This window comes from Odontomachus brunneus, unplaced genomic scaffold, assembly GCF_010583005.1.
Source record: "Odontomachus brunneus isolate Ranch 3 - 2012 unplaced genomic scaffold, Obru_v1 Obru_scaffold_001, whole genome shotgun sequence".
NCBI lineage: Eukaryota > Metazoa > Arthropoda > Insecta > Hymenoptera > Formicidae > Odontomachus > Odontomachus brunneus.
Genome location: NW_022639451.1, coordinates 5,560,518 through 5,576,070, shown reverse-complemented (window position 1 = coordinate 5,576,070; position 15,553 = coordinate 5,560,518). Strand labels below are relative to the sequence as shown.

General features: G+C 45.4%; 1 protein-coding gene across 8 annotated transcripts in view; it reads left to right on the top strand.

Moving 5' to 3' along the window:
* Positions 1 to 15,553, top strand: part of LOC116854007 (hormone receptor 4-like) — a 246,428-nt gene that overhangs the window by 169,118 nt on the left and 61,757 nt on the right. For 2 of the 8 annotated variants that reach the window (XM_032835547.1, XM_032835521.1), the window contains exon 1: positions 3,116 to 6,921. The exons of the other annotated variants lie outside the window; for them this stretch is intronic. The gene's annotated coding sequence lies outside the window, so the exon portion shown is untranslated. Of the gene's footprint in view, positions 1 to 3,115; positions 6,922 to 15,553 lie in introns of those variants that run through there. 8 annotated transcript variants of the gene reach the window in all.

Genomic DNA, 15,553 nt, shown 5'->3' with positions numbered 1-15,553 from the left:
GTGCTATTCTAGAACCGGGCTTCTCGTTCCGCAAAGACCACAAATCAAACTGCATCGCGCCGCGCGGCTACATGGCCGCCATGGCCGAAACGCGGCCTGTATCCCGAGGTGAGATCTTGATGGACCGTTTCGGGAGTCGAGAGACGATGTACAACCACGCGAATATCATTTCAGTGGCACGCGTGTTGCGCAACGCGCGTGCGTTGCTGATCGGGAGAGATCAAGATCAAGAGAGACGCACGTGCGCGTATACAGCTCGTGTGTACAACACGACAACGAGAAAAAGGAGCGAGGGACACGCGGGGATCACGCTCGGGTCTCCTCGCGGCTGATTCGGACGGTGAAAGTTTTTTTGGTTATCAAGCATGGTGTCCTAGACCGTAAAGAGACGACGAGCGAGGAACGCGCGGAGTCGTGCGGAGTTGTCGCGGCGGTTTCGCGAACGTGTTATGGCTTTCTCTTTTGGCTCGGAGCGCACAACTCCGATGTTGGTCTCTTTTCAGTCGAAACCCTTTCTTTGTGCCTCAGTGAGAGGCGAACGAGAGATGAATAGGCTAATATCGAGACCCGAAAGGTCTAATCGGGAGATGGCACGTTTACAGCCCGAGTGTCGGCAACTTTATCCCGCGGACTGTCTATTGCTGACAGATAAATTGCTGATCGATAAGTAGGATGCATAAGAGATGCATGCGAGATGGTGACGTGTATATATACGAAAGAAATGCTTAAATCTATACATATATGTGTATAGCAAGCGTGAAATCGAATATAAATCGCACACACAAGACTTACCTTTAGCTGTGACAATTTCCGATACCTCGCGACGTTTATCGTCCCAAATTCTACCTTAAGATTTACGACTATCGATTTCGAAAGCAAGGGAATTTTAACTTAACGGAATTTAGATACATGCAGAAAAATATATACTGCAGTCAAGTAAATGTTACTACCTACTTACATAGGTTTATATATCTGCAAGTCTTTATTAAAAGTTTAATATAAACATGAAATTTATTTAAAATATATTTTAAATTCTTTAGTGTGTGTGTGTGTGTGAGAGAGAGAGAGAGAGAGAGAGAGAGAGAGAGAGAGAGAGAATCTAGCATTCCAATGAAAAATATTAAATTAAAAGAAAACTTTGGTTTGTTTACTTTACATACAAACCAATTGTTTCTTCGATAAAGTGTTATAATACTCTTGTAAAGTAAATTTTTCTTTTGAATATAGGATAAAATATGAGATTCTCTCAGATTTATGATGAGATTCAATTATCAAGAAAAATTATCAAGAAAATACTTTTTGTCGAATGAGAATAATCATTTCTTAAAAAAAGGAAAGTAAACTGAATTTATTTAGTTTTCTTAGCGCAGCAGGATATTTTTCTTCGCGTAATCGCGTTCGGCATAAGCAACAACGAATGACGCGAATCACGCGCAATGCAGCATCGATGTGTTTCAAAAGGTAGGATGCAACGTCGCGTGGTAATGTAAAATAGCTTCTGATAAAGCGCGAAGTTAAAGCGTATTACATGCACCGTGTACGTTCTGCGAATCCGCGTGAAAAATACAAGAGAGCAGAAGCGTAAGAGGAATGTTGAAAGTTTTATTCACGATAAATGGGAGGATACGCGAGCACACAATGCATATTCATGTGCAGGATGTCAAATTGCCGTCGAAATACCGAATGAAGTATTAACGCCGTAAATCGCTCGGGCGCTGCACAATGACTAAAATGCCATCCCTTGGATTGCGACGTCACGCGCGTCATCATTTTTCGGGTTATTCGCCGATGCGAAAGTGTCGCATCATTGGTATTTTAAGCGCGTGTCACTTATGCGAGCACGCGCAAATAAGTCACGATAAAGTGCACTCGAAATATATCAAGGTGGATTAGAGTGCACACTCTAACGGTGTCTAACGTCATCGCGACGGTAGAAGCGAGATTGTCAGAGATACGTACAGTTGATTGCACCAAAATACACATGACCGACCAATAATTCGTAATTATTGAGGCGACTATTAAGAGTAAACAAAACGAGGGTGTTGGATGGGTGGTCGCTGACCAGTCCATCGCCGAGACGTTCCTCCTTGCGCCTCGATCGCGCAAATCGAAAGAAGAATATCGCGGCGAGATTCTTCGCGGTTTAAATGCGGCCTTATCGAGCGCGACTCGATAATCGGGCGAGCAGCGGCGGCCAGCTGGCCGCGAAAATAGAGCATCATCCGCGTTAACGAAGAGGGAAGGTCGCGACGCGGAGACGCAATATTTCATGAGACACAGAGTCCAAATTACAGAGATATCGACGACCTTTCGCGGCGAAGCCGATACTTAAACGCGCGATTCGCGCCGCGCGCGCGCGCGTAAAGGAAAATTGTCTATTATTCCGCGCCCTCGCGAAAATTTCCAATACAGTTAAAACGCGCGGTATCGAAAAGGCATTAACAATGAAAGAGTCTAAGGAGCTTCGCTAATTAAGCCGCGACAAGGCCTTGTATTTTCAAAGTATCAAAAGGATTAGTAAAACGCTCATCAATTCCCGGTGCCTCTCTACGTCTAGTCTTTACACTTTAAAGCATTTCATTACGTTTAATAATGAAACAGCCCAAAAGTAATCCGAAGTGATAATTTGGGTGGTACCAGCGAACGTCCCGCGTTCTCGATCTCGGAATGTCGAAGGGTTTTCAAAGCGCTCACGGAAGAGTGCGTCGTCGCGTCGCAAGTTTTCCTCGCCTACCAAGTCCGCGAAGCGCTTTTCCGACACGCGCGTGGCACCGACGGCGAAAGAGAGAGCGAAAGAGTGAGAGTGCGAGAGAGAGAGAGAGAGAGAGAGAGAGGGAGAGAGCAAGAGAGAGAGAGAGAGAGAGCCACGACTCGGCTTAGCTCGGTGTCGGATGGCGGCGTGGCTTGTTGCAGCGACGGCGCGGCGCGATACGGCGCGGTGTCAGAGAGGTTCCCCTACTGGAGAACGTAGAGCGCAGCGTTGCTGCCGTTTTACAAGGAGGGTTCTCTCTTCCACTTCCACAACTCCTCCACCGCACGGCGCGCCGCGGATTCTCCTCGTCGGTGAGCGAGCAGCGCCGGTGCCCGTGGCCGCTGTCCCAGTCGTCGCCCTACTTTGTCGAAGCCAACTCAGCTCGACACACACTCGGTTTACACCTCCTCTCGGCACGACGGCGGAGACACACGTTTCATGCACGCGCGCGTACACGCGCGTACACACGCACACGCACACGCGTACGCGCCGCGCACCACGACGTACCACGACGGACGCGTCCACGCGCCGACGAAGACGCAGGAGACGCGCGCGAACGCCGCGAGGAGGCCCCCAAGAGTCGCGTGTCCCGGCCCCGTGAGAGACGGAGCCCAGTGGTGAAACCAGTGGTGAAAACACCCTGCCACCCCCCTCCCTCCCTCCCTCCCTCCCTCCCTCTCTACGGCGGTGGTGCCCGTGGTGGACCAACAACAGATCCATCGTCCGGTGCCCCCCTCATCGACCGCGCCGAATTTCTCGTACACAGTCTTCGCGAGCTGCGCGCGCTGGATGATCATCCCGTCGTGTGAGTCCCCACGTGTGCGTGCACAACGTGAGACAGAGAGAGAGAAAGCGAAAGAGAGAGAGAGAGAGAGAGAGAGAGAAGAGAAGAGAGAGGGCAAGAGGAACCGGAAGCGGTCGGTGGTCTCGCGAGAGCCGGCCTGCGGTGCCCCCTGTGTGTGCCTGTGCCTGTGTACGCGTGTGTGTGACCTACGACAACCTGCCGCTTGGTTTCGGCCCCGCGCCACCCGAGTGTGACGTTCGCCGACCCGGCCGAATCCCTCGCTCCACTTTTTCCGCGGAGGTCACGGAGTTACCGCGCGTCAATTCGGAAGGTCGGCCAAGTAGGAGGTGGTGCAGCGGGTGGAACAAGAAGAAGAGAAGGAGGAGGAAGAGGAGGAGGAGGAGGAGGAGAAAGAGGGGAAGGTGCGTCAAATTGGAGGAGGAGGAGGAGGAGGACGACGACGACGAGGAGGAGAGAGAGAAGGTGGTGGTAGCGCGAGAAATCGAAGCGCACTCGGACAATTCTAGAATTATCGGCTGCGGACGTTGCCCTCGACACGCGGCCGTCGTCCCGCGGTGCTCTAACGAGGCCGATCATTAAATTCGGCGAAGATCCCGCGCGAGAGAACGCAACGCGGCTGTCCATGCGCGAAGGTGCGCGAGGATCGGAAGTCGTCGATGTGCCAAGCTCGCTGTCAGATCGTAAACCTCCTCCCGAGATCGTCGACAGGTCGGGAGATCCGATCGACCGGCCGAGGGGAACGGCTTGCTCGCGTCGCTGACGGGAGAAAGTGCACGGGCTCTCGAACCGGAAGTGCCATCGAGCGGGATTATTCAGCGCCGCGGTTCCGTCGTTCTCGCTCTCTTTCCGCGCGCCCGCTTATTCCGCGTGTTTCTTCCTCTCTCCTTCTGTCGTTACCTTTCGCCGACGTCTAATCGTGAACCTCGAACGCTACGTGCACCCAGAGTGCCGTGAGATCTCGTGAACGCGCGCACCGAATTCTACGTTTATCATCGTCGTCACCGTCGTAGAGGACCGGCTGACACGACGACGTCCACCGGACGCGCACGACGTGAAGAGAGGAAGGAAACCCCGCCGACTACGATCTCGAAACGGAAGTACTGCCAATTGAAGAAACGCGATCCGGCCGATCGAAAACCCGCCGCCTTGCCCGCCTCGCGATCTCTTCGCTTCACCCCCGCGCGTAAGCTCGACCACGGCCAAAGTCACACGCGGGTCCTTTCCGGGTCGGGCATGCGCTTCGGCCGCGCGTCCCCGAAACGAAGCGAGAGTCCACCGAAGAGACCGGAAGAGACCACGGCGGCGAAGCCGAGGCGGCTCGCGACACGATACACTGCCGCTGCCCTCCGAGCACGCTCGGGGGCTCCAGTTTAACGAGACACTGCCAATATCAGAGAGAAGAGAGATTAAGACAACAAAAAGAGACACGCGCGAAGAAAGCAACGCCGATTCGCGTCTCACTAGGCACACCGAAAGAGGGAGAGGGAGAGAGAGAGAGAGAGAGAGAGAAAGAGTGAGACTTAACACGCATTGCAATTTCAGTTTTCACGACTAACACGACCGCGAGACTCGATTTTCATTGTCATCATCATAGCCTTCCTATAGTTGAATAACGCATCTTGGCGTTCAGCAGAACGGTTTCGGAGAGAGAATGTCTACGAGAGGCCCGGGCACACGCAAAGTTCGATAACCGCGTGCCGAAAGATCAGCGTGTGACTTCCTGTCGAACAAGTCGCGCGCAAATAGAAGAGAAAGAGAGCGGGCGGGTGTTATCTAACAGTTGCACGGTTGCGACCAGCATTTCGGTTCGCGCGAACGAGGAGGTTCCAACTTCATTTTAAAAAGAAGAGAGTGAAAGAAGAGAAGAAAGAGAGGGAAAAGTCGGATGACGAATTTCGTCGCGTTCGTCAGAAAATTCAAATGTTCGGCACGTTAACGCGCAGATGACTTGTAAGAACGATGCTGAAACGCGCGCGCGATCCTCGAGGAATACTTGAAGACGGATTTCACATAGGGACGCGTGAGCGAGCAGTGTTTATTATTCTTTAACAAGTCATATGACAAAATCAAAGATAACATTATCGAATCACGTGGCTCATCAAAGTTTGACTTTATCTACGTGAATAAGCCAGATATCGATTCTGGTAACGATCGAGCACATGATTCACGAGTCTTAGTGTTCCCGTGTTTACAAAGTCATTGTACCCGTTGAACCAAGTGTCTAATCTCTTCTCCGACCTCCGTCAGGAGATCGTGATCGTGGATCGGTGATCGGCGAGGAGCTGCCGCGAGTCGGAAACAACGGAAAAGTGCACCTCCGACCAGGGAGGGTGTAGTGACGAGAGCATCGGAGCAAGAGACGAGTCGCGGAGGATAGACGCTGAATCTCGCGGAAGTGCTACGCGCGGGAATGAGAAGACACGCGTGCGAATGGACTGGCCGCGAAACCGGAAAGACGATCATTCTGTCTTTTTATTATCATTCTGTCACAAGATAATCTCACTTACCGAGTCTGCCGCGTCGAGAACACGTGACGTCCATTTCACTGCCTTCTTCCGTCTAGATAACACGAGATCGTCCTCAAGCCGTCTGAAAGAAAACAAAAAAAGAGAATATAAAAATCATATATATATATATATATATATATATATAAATTATTTATAGATTATCTATAGGTCTCTCTCTCTCTCAACAGAGAGAGAAAGAGAGAGAGAGAGCCTCCGTACAACGCACGTCCAACGCGATCAACACGTTGTTTCGCATCGTTCGCGCGCCTGCAATTTTGTATTTTGCACAATACGTAATATATTCATCGCTTTATCGCTTCTAGAGCGCTCAAGAGCGCACACCTGGTTCGCGGGTAGTTTTAAACACGTGGCAATCGGACCATTCGGCGCGGTGACCACGTCGAAGATCGAAGATCGCGTTCCCAACGACTCGGCGGAACCGGCGCGCTCGGGGTGGCGCATGGCGCCGGGAGTGTGGAACAAATAATGAGGAACAAGTGCGCGTGCAAGTGCCTGAGAAAACGGACCAGACGGCGAGGACGCGTGTCCGATTTTTTCGTCTTTATCATCTTCTTCGCGTAGTGCTCGCCGAGCGGAGCAAGTGAGAAAAATCCTGTCCCGTGCGTGTGTATTGTGCGTGCACGCGCGCCGTTAGAAACGCTAATACGAAGCGGAGACGCGAAGCGAGGAAGCCGATCACTGCCCGCGGCGATCGTCCTCGTCGAGAGATATACCGATTTATCACCGCGGTGATCCACGTGGTCACCGCGACGCATCCCCGCCTGCCGTCGGTGCAGTTTCGAGCAAGAACCGCGGCCACGATTTTCACACCTCGGATGTCCTAAGCGGAAAAAGATGTAAGTTGTAGGACGTAAGACGACGCGCGATCTACGTGCCCGTGACGTTCCGGGCACAATTGACGAGAGAGAAAGAGATAAAGTGGCCCGTGGCTTTTTGCGAGATGATACGCACACGATATCGCACACGATAAGGGGTGAAATTTTTAAGATTAAACACTGAAGAAAAATAAAAAGTGAAAAAGTATTCAGTGGCTGCTAATGACATACTTACTTAAATCTAAATTCTTTTACTTATGGATAGACATTTAAATAAATAATTGCTTTTATGAAAAACTAATATTATAAAAAGATGTACATTTTCTTATTGGAGAAATATTTTATACGAAGGTGCAAAAGTAAATATGTTATTATATATAATATCTACTGAATATATAAATATCTTTTATTTTTCTTAAATATTTTTTCTCAGTGCAGAGATGCGATATTAATGCGTCAGGATATCAAAACACATTGTTCAAAATAATTGAAGGTCACCTTTTCGACTTCCCGCGTTATCTAATAAATATCTGAAGTATTTTTAAAACTTTAAGGCTCGTATTAATAGTCGTTATTTGACACTTGTTTCATGTGAAATACTTAAATCTAAATTTAAAGTTACGTTGGAATTGTTTACTAGGATTATATAATATATGTGGCATTGCATTTGTAATCGCGATTCAGTTGAAAAGCTTACATCTAACTTTAAATTTAAATCTGAATACTTCATTTGAAGTAAGTAACGAGAGAAAAAGAGAGAGAGAGAGAGAGAAGAATGAATATTCTTAATAGTAGATTATTAATACAAGTCTTTTGGATTCGTATTCATGGTTGAAAATTATTTATCTTCGAGCATAATTAACTGCAAATTCGTATTCACGGACCGTCATTCAGCTGTTTGAATCAATATTACACGTGTACGAAATGAATAAATTGTACAAATTGACGAATAATCAAAGATTCACGAGGTTATGTTTATCTGCCAAATAACAACGAATTATGAATACCGATCTTGGTATATCGACCTTCATAATACATTCGACGCAATCACTTACGCTTATATTTCGTTACAGCTGTAAAATTACTCAACGAAATTACTCATTCTATGTATTCAATTCTTTAAAATCCCTCAATCTCTTAATCATTTTGCGCGGCGAAAAATTCCACGTGGGATTCTCGTCGTCATTCAACATACAATAATTGAATATACTCAAGACTGACACTCTACTGTCACGGAGATATTTTTCTTAATGCCCAAGTGTTACAACACATACAGTATGTAATGCATAATTCATTTCCCGGGACAGCGAATGCATAAAGACAAGTGTGCAGCCAACGATATTTATAGAGTTATTATGAATCGACGATAGGGAATTATTGGATCAAAGTAGATAATAAACGTACCTGCAAAGTGTAGCACGATGTTGCGTCAGATCATCGCACTCGCACACAACGCACACACGCATCACCGTCACATCCGGATACCGCCGGAGAGATATCGCGCGACAAATAAGAGAGTCTCGTCCGTTATACGACGTGTCAACCGAGCGAGATACGCACGCTCGCGTAATCGAGTCGCGTGTCATTGATGAAACGAGAAAGAGAGAAAGAAAGAGAAGGTGCGAACGAAAAAGCACGTATTAATGGGATGCAAATTGCGAGCGGTATACGCGTCGGGGAGCCGTCGAAAGGTCTAGGTCGCGGTTCACTTCCGGCAGGCGGGCCGAAATTTGTGAGAATTCGTTAGGCAAACCGAAGACGCGAAGGACGAGGCCTCCGCCCAAATATACACCGCGTCTCGTCACTATCCGCGAGCGGAAGAGAGCGCGGCAGAGGAGGAAGACACGCAGCTTCGTAGAAGGCGCGCGCGCGCGCGCGCGCGCGCTCGAGGATGCTGATGCAAGACGCGTCGAACGCGTAGAAAACGCGGTAGAATAGATATCACGGGAGACGAAGAGGACAGGTGCGCAAAGGAGAGACTGTGCTTTAACAAATTCTTCACCGTTAACCTTGGCGCGGCCATTAAGAGAGGCGAGAACACCGATCTACGGGCGACGCGGTCGGCCACGCGGTACGCGCAAGACTGTGTGTAGTACGTGACTCGCGGCGGCTCTGATTACGCGCTCCGGCCAGCGTCGTCTGTTATTGTTTTTCACCCTTAGCGGGATATCACGTATGCAGGAATGTTCTGGAAAAGTTCCGCGCGAATCTTCCGGAAAAAGTTGTTGACACTCTGACGTCTCTGTGCTCGCGAAGGTAAACACACACGGACGTACTGCATCCAACGTGGTACCCCCTTTAGAGTTTAAAATTATTCGATTGAAAAAGTGAAGACAGTTGAGGATACATTTCTTCGTCGTTTCAGACGTATAATTACTTCCTCTAACCGAAAAACATATCTATATCTAAATATAAATATCTCGCTCTTTCCGCAAAGAAATATCTACATTCAAAGAAATAATTTTACCTTCGGATCTTAGAAGATTTTACTCTTACAAGGTGTTGAAAAAAAAGGGTCACATATTTTGATAGCAGGTAGTATTGATCAAAACAAGAAGAAAAGTTCTAATTAACATGGGTCCTAAGACTAATATCTTCTAAGATACAAGCTATTTTGTTATTTGAGCTCTTTGTCATTTTCTTATTAGTCGTGTCATCTTTAGAATGTAATGAACAAAGGAGTAGGGGAGAGTGGGGCACAATGAGGATATCTTTTTTCTAGGTGCCTTGAAAAATAAAAAATTAACAAAGAGAGATAAAGAAACAATTTTTATTTTAATATGAAATGTAATCATTTATCTTCCATAAAAAAACTGAAATAAAGAAACTGAATGTATGATAATAAAATAAAAACTCTTTTTTTACAAAAACAAAAAATTTTAATGCTGACTCAGCATTAGAGGAGGTGCTCTATGTGATTGCCATTCACTCTCACGCATGTTTCAGCCCTACGTCTTAGAGAATCACGCACTCTAACTTCATTTCTCTCTCCTGATATTTACGTTTAGTTCGCAATTTCATATTAAAATTTCATATTAACATTTCATATTAAAATAAAAATTGTTTCTTTATCTCTCTTTGTTAATTTTTTATTTTTTAAGGCACCTAGAAAAAAGATATCCCCATATCCACCTCACTCTCCCCCTACTCCTTTCATTACATTCTAAAGATGACACGACTAATAAGAAAATGACAAAGAGCTCAAATAACAAAATAGCTTGTATCTTAGAAGATATTAGTCTTAGGACCCATGTTAATTAGACCTTTTCTTCTTGTTTTGATCAATACTACCTGCTATCAAAATATGTGACCCTTTTTTTTCAACACCCTGTATATGTGGCCTCAAGAAGATTCTTCTCAAACTAAAAGGAAAATATTCTGAATATTCTTAAAATTAGAAAAATTGCATTTTTATCTATAGATAAAATTTAGTAAATTTTGTTTTTAATAGAAATTTCTTTCAGTGAGAGAACATTCTGCTTGAAGTAAACATATTCTTTTTGATTCGAAAGAAAAAAGGTTGGAATAATATCTAGCAGAATTCTAATTAATAATCCACTTTTCATCAGAAGAGAAATACTCTTTCAACAAAAGTTTTCGCTTAGAATATTACAGAATTAGATGCACACAGGACTAGAATATTAGAGATTGCAAGGAATGGCATATTGCAACTAAAGTTCTTTTCTTCAAGTGTACATATGATCAATTTGAAAAATAACTGAAATCATGTAGCCGCGCATTGCGATAATCGATTAACTGCGAAACATGTTTACGCGTCTCTCGATGTATTCATTGAAACCGCACAATGCAGCAATGCAACTCGCAACGTGTACTTGCACTTCACGACGTTGGTTAACGCGAGGCGAACGAAATCGCGTGAGCGAAGAAGCCTTGAAACCTCCAAGCGAGTAGTTTTTAAAGCATAAATCAGCGCGCGCGCGCGCATATAACTTCTTACGTTGTTGGTGTAATATGTGCGTTGCAGACCGATACATTTTGTGTTATTGCGAAAATAGAACGAATTGCCATTAAAGAATTACGTGTTGTAGATATTTCTTGCAAATTGTCTACGTACTTAGTTTCTTTTTTTATCAGCGAGCAGCTGCTAATTATAAATTGTTACGCAATAATCGATACGAGTTATTTAAGTTATGTATCATTAGCCGGGAATAACATTAACTCCCGTAGAAACGCACATCCGCACGTCATCAATTCTAAAAACAGAAGGAGAGGAAAAGCAAGGGAAGCAGAGATTCATTCCACGCGTTTCACGCTTTGTTTTCGCGCAAATATAATGGCAGTAAATTAAAGACACTTATCAAATTAAATATTCATTAAATCATGTACGTTTTGGTGAAACCGTTCTTCGTTCAACGATCTAATCTTTATATTGCGAGCGCTTCGACTCGCAGGTCAAGTGTCTTCAAGTGCTATGGGAAATGTATGCAGCGAAATGTAATAGTAAAGCGCGCCGTGCCGGAGATATATTGCAGTTTTATGACGATCCCGGGTCGCGACGATTTTCGCGCAAATTGAGAAATTTGACGATTGCGATTACACGGCAAATACGCGAGTTGCAACACGCCTGATACGTTCGCACCACGTTTATCAGGATGCTGGAACTACCCGCTTTAAATTTAAAGCGGCTGCGTTAAATTGCATGGTGCGATAAGAACAGCGCGCGCGCGTTCTCGAGAACCGTGTATTATGCAAACTTGAAGTTATTCTGGCGGATGAGCGCAATGCAGCGCGCTAGTCCATGGCGGTTCTAATCCGGACTGACTTTACTCGCGGCTTGTAATTTCTCGGTGACCATGATATGCACCGTATCACAGATGAATCACATCGCGGAGACGCGCCAACTGTGACGCAAACCCTACCCGTTCTGAAAGAGCGGCCTTAATACGAGAAACGCGTGGCGACGGTGTGGTCGCGTGTAAATATGTGCGCGGAAATCTCAGATAGAAATTTCGCGAAGGGCAACGACAATGCTCTTCACACGAGTGTAACGGAGCTGCGCGCATCGCCAGGAGTCGAAGATATATCGTGGGTATCTCCTCGACGATCGATCTCGTCCGATTCAAAAACTCAACTCAACGCGGAACTCTCGATCGTCAGAAAACGTGAGAAAATTTATGCCCAGAATTCTTACGAAATATGCTGAAACGAAAGGACTTGTTAAAATCGTATTCAAATGTGAAAAGAAACAGTTGATAAGAGGCTCACACACATACAGACCACAGTTATTAGCGCGTAACAATCATATATTGAAGCATACATTTAATTATTTGACAATCAAGGCTCTTATTTGTCACGCATGTTTACGTTTAAATTTACCTTAAAAAAGCCGCAATTTTAATGTTTATAAAATTTCTATTTTAAAATAATTACCGCGCGGGCACACATGCATCGGAGAGATAATGAGAGTCGAAAGATGCAGTGTCTTACTAATATGCGCGAGATTGACGAGGAAAAATTTGTCTTTAGGGCGATACCGTTGCACACATTATATGTCGTATTTGGCGATTATTGAGCTGTCCGACGTAGAACTGCTGTTTGCGGTAGGACTTATGTTTACGATAGTATCAATGAGACATGAGATCAAGTCAAATTGTGTTTGGCACCATACTCGCGGCGCTCGCAGCTGCTTGCAGAGTCTATATGCCTCTAATTGAGGTGCACAAATAACTCAACCTCCGGCTACCGCGTACGGTGGTATCCAAAACACGAGCGTAAGACGCCCAGAGACGGTGCATTATTATCGCATATCATTGATTGAGGCGTGAATTTGCGTCAAGCACTTCGATAGTCCAGCATGTCGTGACGTTCTCATCGTAAAGAATATCATACGCTACACGTTCAGCGTGTCGCCAATGCCGGATTTATAATTCTAATACGCGTCTTGAGAAAATCTCTTCTGCAATAATTCCCTGATACATTGTTAACCGATTACGAAGAAACTCGTGTAACTGCTCGAACTTTGGATGGTACATATGTTATCTCGTGTTTTGATAACGATCGGAACAAGGCTAAGAATAATAATGAAAACCGGTCAACAATCTATTAGTAATTTGTAAAGTAAACACTCTTACATGGAAAATAAGTTAACTATGGTAGTAAGGATCTGCGTGCGGTAGTTAAATCTCGTTGCAATCATGTAGATACCTAAAGGTATAGTTGCTACTAGGTTGCTTTCACATGAGAAAGCAACCTAGTTTTAATTTAGAATGAATAAAATTTTATTAGAAAACAACACCAGATGATTTATAATCAATAATACAAATTATTGATTTATAATCAATAATATAATTTTACAAAATTATTATCTCGTGTACTTGCCACGAGATATTTGTATTGTTCTGCCTAAAGGGACGTCTACATTGGAAGTAAGCAGTAAGAAGTAGGAAGTAAGAATAAGAAAAAGCTTAGGAAAATACGTATTTTCTCTTGAAAAATATTTCACATTAGTATAGTAGCAGTAAGAAAATATATTATTAGTATCTATGGAATATGAATATTTTTTGTTTCTTGGATATTTTCTCTCTGAGAGTGAGAAACACGTGAATTCTCGTAATCCGTTCGCGGATATGTTCAACCGTTCAACCGTTCACTGAGCGATCAGTGAACTCTTGCATGTGATTGGTGAATTTTGCTCAGATCTAAAAGGATATACCGGTTGAGTGCGAGAACTCACCAAGTGCTCAGTTTGCGCGTGTCTGTAATCTCGCGCGGACAAACGATCGCTGCGCTTCTATTTCGCGCGCGATAGTCAAGCTCACTGTTGTATTTACAGCGGCGCGTGTATCTCAGAACGTGGAGCGTTTCTTACGTACATGCAACCCTTGGTCGATACATAATTGCGTTCCAGTTTCCCTTCAATTTCTTATCACGGTACCGAATGCACGCACAATATCCCTTCGCCTGATCTTCTCTTTGAAATTCGCACCCGTCGAAAGATTCGCCACCAAAGATGGTTATCCGGGCCTAAGTGGCATCGTGCAGAAAGGGCTAGGAGCGTATCGTGGAGAAACGACTCAACCGTGGTGCTTTCACGGAAGACAGGAAGAAGACGAGATTGCGTAAGAACCGCGCGAAAGAGGCCGGTAGTTATTCCGGCGGATGAGTCGGTCACGTCCCCAACCTAGTCCAACCTCCTCCTTCTGGACTGGGCGCCCTCTCGTGATGACGGAGGTTGAGGCAGGTCCGGGTGTTAATACGTTATACGGTATATGACGCTACGTACGCGCGCACCACCATCGCCTCCACCCCCGCCACCACCACCGCCAGTTCCATCGCGGACTATTCGCGTAACACGCGATATACAGCACGAGGGCAATTATTAACCCAGTGAACCGATCGAGGACCTCCACTCGGATCATCATCGGCGCCGTCGAGAGTCGGGTCGTATCGCTTCTGAGGATCTATCGTGGCTGCTTAATTAACGGTGAGATGCGCGAATGCTCCGCGATCGATTGGTGTTGCTCGCGGTGAGCTCAACAAATAGCACGATAATTCTCTCCCCGTGGAATTAATTACTTCGGAATGAATGGGAATCTCTTATCTCTCTTCTGCTTTTTCCTTCTCTTTTCTTCGCGTTGAGTTGGTCTCGAGAGCGGCGGTTAACGTCGCACAGGAGAAAAAAAGAGAAGCGCAGGATGAAAGCAACGTTAAATGATTAGGGTGATTCACTGCGCGTTAGGGAAGATAATGTAATTGACGAATTATAATATAGCCTTGATAGGATCTCGTAAGTATCACGCGCGTATCGTCATCGATCTTCTGTCCCGGCTGCGCGTATTTCTCAAACTTCAGGTTCGCGCTGTAGGCACACGACCCACGTGTTTCTTTTCTCTCCTTCTGTTAGTCGTCGCACGGGACTTTTCGGCGGAAAGTAGCGGCGGCCGCTTTCACGTTAGATTTCAGTTGCCAGGCGAGAATTTAGTTTCCGACCTTTGACCTACTTAGGTAACGAACTGGGGACTAGAATTTCAGCCCTGCGCGCGCGCGCGCGCGCGCACCGGTTAAACTTGTCTCGCAGATCATAATCTAGCAAGAAGGGTATTTCCGAAGGCAGCGAGACGTGTCGGAGAACGTATCGCAGTTTTCGGAGCGTGTCGCCCCGAAACCACGATAAGAAGTTGCACCGTGATAAGAAATTGAAGGGAAACTGAAACGCAATTATGTATCGACCAAGGGTTGCATATACGTAAGAAACGCTCCACGTTCTGAGATACACGCGCCGCTGTAAATACAACAGTGAGCTTGACTATCGCGCGCGAAATAGAACAACAAGAGAATCTAGATCGTTTGTCCGCGCGAGATTACAGAGGGCCCGATTCCACACACGCGCAAACCATCTAAATAGATAGGTGCATATAAATTTGGCAGCAACTTCGCTAATAGAGTTACAAAGGTCGCGTTCTTTATGCTGAGTAAGAAGTGTGTGATATTTGTCACTACACAGGGAGAAAGAGATAGTTGATCTAACTAAAATTATAGTATGTATAATTATATATATATATATATATATAAATCTCATCATTTTTTCAATTTCATTTATGAGGCGAATATACTGTATTGAATTAATCATTATATTTACACCATATATATATATATATATATATATATATATATATATATATATATATATATA